At 36.5% G+C, this 4,499-nt stretch overlaps 1 long non-coding RNA gene across 2 annotated transcripts; it reads left to right on the forward strand.

The window, feature by feature from the left end:
• Positions 1 to 255: 255 nt before the first annotated feature.
• On the forward strand, positions 256 to 2,839 carry LOC127161605 (uncharacterized). Of its 2 annotated transcripts, XR_007827100.1 has the most exons (5): positions 256 to 419; positions 1,459 to 1,588; positions 1,711 to 1,777; positions 1,867 to 2,092; positions 2,180 to 2,839. It is a non-coding gene; the product is annotated as an uncharacterized LOC127161605 (long non-coding RNA). The 2 variants fall into 2 exon arrangements; XR_007827099.1 differs by having other exon boundaries at positions 1,459 to 1,777.
• Positions 2,840 to 4,499: the final 1,660 nt, after the last annotated feature.

A 4,499-nucleotide genomic window follows, 5' to 3' on the forward strand; every position in this document is an offset into this window, starting at 1 on the left:
CTTGCCACGACTTTAATATGGTTTTGTGAAGTAATTGTAATTCAATATTTTGTTGCCATCTTGCAGTTACATCGGATCACACACTCTAGCAGCTCTTGTAAGAAGCCATCTCTTGTAAAGATTTTCTCTCTCTCTGTCTTTCTCTCTCAACTTTTCCTTTCCTGTTTTTCCAGTTAATTTACACATAGTAGCCTCTCTTTCTGTGGTTCATCATGGCTTATTTTTAAAACTCAGAATCAAATTTCGACCAATTCTTTCAGAAAGCTGCTAGAATTAACAAGGAACTTGAACTTTAACATGTATATATTTGTCTTTGTTTCAGCTGAAAGGGAAGACCAAAGGAAGGCCTGTCATGGGATTTTAATTTGGCCATATTGTGCATTCACGGAGAACACCAAAAGCTGCAAACATTTCCAATGGTATGTCTATGTTTGTCTGAGCACCTTGACTGAACTGTACTACAGTTATATTTGCACATCATGTGATATTTCTTAAATTTTGGTTTACATACACCACGGCCCCATCAAGAAAACAAAGTATCATGTTGAAGCAGTAATAATTTATGCAGTTTACCAAGTCAGCAAATTCAAATGATATTGGACAAGCATACTTATACAAAATTCTACGGCTTTCACTCCTGCTGCTGTCATTGGCCTTAGTTTCAACTCTCATGTAGTTTGTGCCTATTTGTGCCCCAGTGTTTATATTGTCAAGTTTATATGAAGTCCACTGAATTCTTTAATGACCTTTACAAATTGTTGCCATCTCTTCCCATTCTAACAGTACATGATATCTGTCCACACCTCACAGTCGGCCTTTCTTTCCATGTTGATTTTTATTGAACACATCTAAGAAACAGGAGTCTGGAAATGTTAGTTTAGACAAATCAGGTCTTCAGTTAATTTGGGCAAATCAGATCACTTAAAGCTGTTCACACAAAGAACAAGAAAAATGTATAATGGTAAATATTTTAGCATCCACACCAACAGATGATAACGGAGTATACACGCTGCAGTTAGAGTATGTTGTTGTCTGCTGCAGGTTGGGTTCATCCTTGGTGTAAAGAGGCCTTTAAATTGCTTGCAACAATACTCTCAGCATGTAATCCTATTTAAAATTGTTTATATTAATATAGCTTGCTACTGGACAATGCAGCTTTTTCTAATGCTGATTTCATCTCATTCTGTTAAACTTGCACACAAAATGTTGCCTTTCTCTGCCTATTTCCCTTCCTCTTATTCCTTTACTCCTTCACTTACACATTCTTTTGTGCTGTGTTGTAAGTTTTTGCATGATGGCCTTTTCTCGGACTCTGAATCTTATGTGTACAGACGAACTCATGAGCCTCTTAAAGTTGCCAGGGAATATGAGCTTGAAGTTTATTATTATAACCACATAATTTATGTTTAAACAACAATAATTAAACATGGGGTCAACAAATACTTTCTTGTTTTACAGCTGAAGATCAAAAACACAAAGAAAATCAGTCGCAGCTATCAAGTCAAACCAGTCCTGATGAATGAGGAATGAACATGAGCCCAAACAGAAAAAGACAAAGAGTTGGAAAGTTGCACCTTTCCATTGGCATGTATGTGCTCAAGCAGTGCAGTTGTTTGTGGTACCAGCATTGACGTTGATCGCTCAAAAGACAGCAGTTATAGTTACTTAAAGTCAGCAGTCGTAGTTTTTCACACATGCATCTTTTTATAGCTCCTAGAATGAGCAAATCAACTGTGCCATTTATCTTTGGAATTTGGGCAGGAAATGACTGTATATGGTGAGTACAGACACCTGCACCTGCCTTCTCCAACACTATTTCTCTGGAGTTATTGTTGACTCATTATTTTGTGGGTTTGTTTGAAATAGGATGAAGCCAGTTGATGAAGAGATCAATTCAACAGCCACCAAGTTCAGCACTGCAGCCTGAACCCATCAGGTATCTGCTATGAGGACTGCATTCATGAATAGCTCTACTGTGACAGCTCAGATGTTACGGCCTATAAAAGTAAACTTCACAACTGATCAACTGCGAGATAGTTATGGAGGGATTCTTTTGGACCATACCTCCAGCAACCTCCAACAGGAGTCAATGGTATGTCCATTGCAACTATTATAAATTAAAATACTTTATATTGTTTATTAATTTACCACATTATAAATACTTATTTTATCCCTCCAGGACATCTACACCAGGTGGTGTGTGAGGAGGACCGTCAGAGACTCCAGCCACCCGAGCCATGGACTGCTCTTACTGTTACCATCAGGCAGATGTTATCGCAGAACCTTCACCAGCAGACTGCAAGACCACTTCTTTCCACAGGCAATCAGACTGAACTGAACTCGTACTAGTAACACTACACACAGCACATCAACCTCATATGTACTACAGTGACTGGACTCTGGCTCACTATTATTCTGTACCCTGACATTCAGTTTGCACTAATTCATACTGTACTGCACTGCAATGAGAAAGTGCTCTTAGTAAAATACCAAATTTCAGCCTGCCTCTTAAATATGTTATAGATGTTTGCACAACGAATATGTTTTGATATACATTTGTTTAAAATTGTATAGATTGTATACAAAGATTGTATTTTCCCAATTTTATTATTTAACATTTTAAACCACATTACCCATAAGCCTCTGCCATTAAATCGATAGGATGCGAAAAACATGGCGCTGTTATTTGTAGTTTAATTAGGTTATGCTCGGGGTTAGGGTTATGATCTCTGTAAAGTGCTAATTTCTCACGAAATAGCAACACTGAACTGTTAACTGAATGTACTAATTATGTAATAGAGTTTGGCTGTTCATGCTGTAATGCCGATGCTTCTGATTAAAGAGAGAAACAAGAATTATCACCCTTGTAACCCGTGTTTTATTCACGTTATCCATGCGGAAGAGATTGGAGCAGAAAATAAGGGTTCATTTTTTATTTTTTTTTCCAAACAAGGGTGTAATGGCTCCCATCGTATACATTGTTTACGCGAATATTAATTAATGTACAATATTTAAATTCAAAAGTGTGCAAAATTGTGTGAAAAAACAAGTAATTAATGTTTCATTTGCTTACAAAAAAAAAAAAAAAAACACCTCTGATTAATTCTTCAAACATGTCAAACATGCAGCATACTATTCAATTTTGCTTTCATAACATTTACATTTGTGGTGTATTAAAGGTATACAATTTATCACTTTTATGTTTCCTGAAAATGGACCCTACAAACTTGCCATTCTTAGCTCTGCTAGTTGAAGAACATGAATATATATAACCTGCTGAGCCGACCCGGGACGCATAGCAGACTCTCCAATAATCATGGTATTTAGTGTTTCTAATACCTCTTCGTGAAAAATCACCAGGGGATTTTAAATTACACAATTTTAGTAAAAGTCAATGACTGGGAGTGTTTTATTGAAAACCTGTAATGGGTAAAACTTACCCCGTGGCGGTTGATTATTTATTTAAGCATTTATATTTAGATCGAGTGAAAGTAGATTGTACTGCATGTTAGTTTGCTTATTGTGCCCAAGAGCATAATTTATTGAGCCGATATGTCTTACTAACAAGGAACTATGCTTCTAACCATACACTGTTAGAAATCACTGTAGATTTAGCAGCACATTACAGTAAAAACTTACAGTACAATACCACATATATACATTACAGAAAAAAAATATTGTAATTTATATTGCATTCTGGGTAATTTTGACTTGGTGGGAATATTTTACAGTATATTTTAGTGTTGCTGTAACCTTGCTGTAGCCTGACTGTAATATGCCGGGCAATAATACAGGACTGCTGTAAATAGCGCGCCACCTGTCGTCACATCACACAGACAGAAGCTGCTGCTGACCGGAGAGAGAAGCAGAACGGCACATTTCTGCAAGTTCGTTAAGTTTATTTTACTATCATGTTTTTATTATACAGTGTACCTGTTTTTTTTTACTGTGGAATGAAACCGCAGGTTAGTTTAGCCCCGAACGTTATAATCTAATTTACTCCCTTAAAGCTACAGTCGAAACGTTTCACACGTTTCACCCGTTGCACTTTTCACATCTAGTGAATTAGCTTATGGTTTATTTCGACCAAAACTAGAGTCAGTGCTTGTTGGAACTGTGGTAAGACAAACCGAGACCGTTTTGGTGAATTTTATTTTGTTTCTGTCGAGTTTTAACAAAGCTAGCTTTACTATAGTATGCGAGGTGAAATTACCCTGTTTGTCAATGTAGTCTGCTGGGTTTGAGGAGATCGATAAACAGTTTAGTTCACACAAAAGGGATATATAGTAGTCAACATTTGAAGTGGATCAAAATCATCAAAGTTGTTCTAAAACAAAAAACAATACTCGTTCTTCTCTTTGGATAACTTTGATGAACTTGTTCGATCCACTTCAAATGTTGACTACTGTATATATATAGTTGTAAGGATTTCTTTAATAACGGTACGCTGTTAGACATTTCTGCAATTTATACAGTTATTAACTGTATATCACCCAGTA

This window comes from Labeo rohita, unplaced genomic scaffold (genome assembly GCF_022985175.1).
Source record: "Labeo rohita strain BAU-BD-2019 unplaced genomic scaffold, IGBB_LRoh.1.0 scaffold_681, whole genome shotgun sequence".
Taxonomy (NCBI): Eukaryota; Metazoa; Chordata; class Actinopteri; order Cypriniformes; family Cyprinidae; genus Labeo; species Labeo rohita.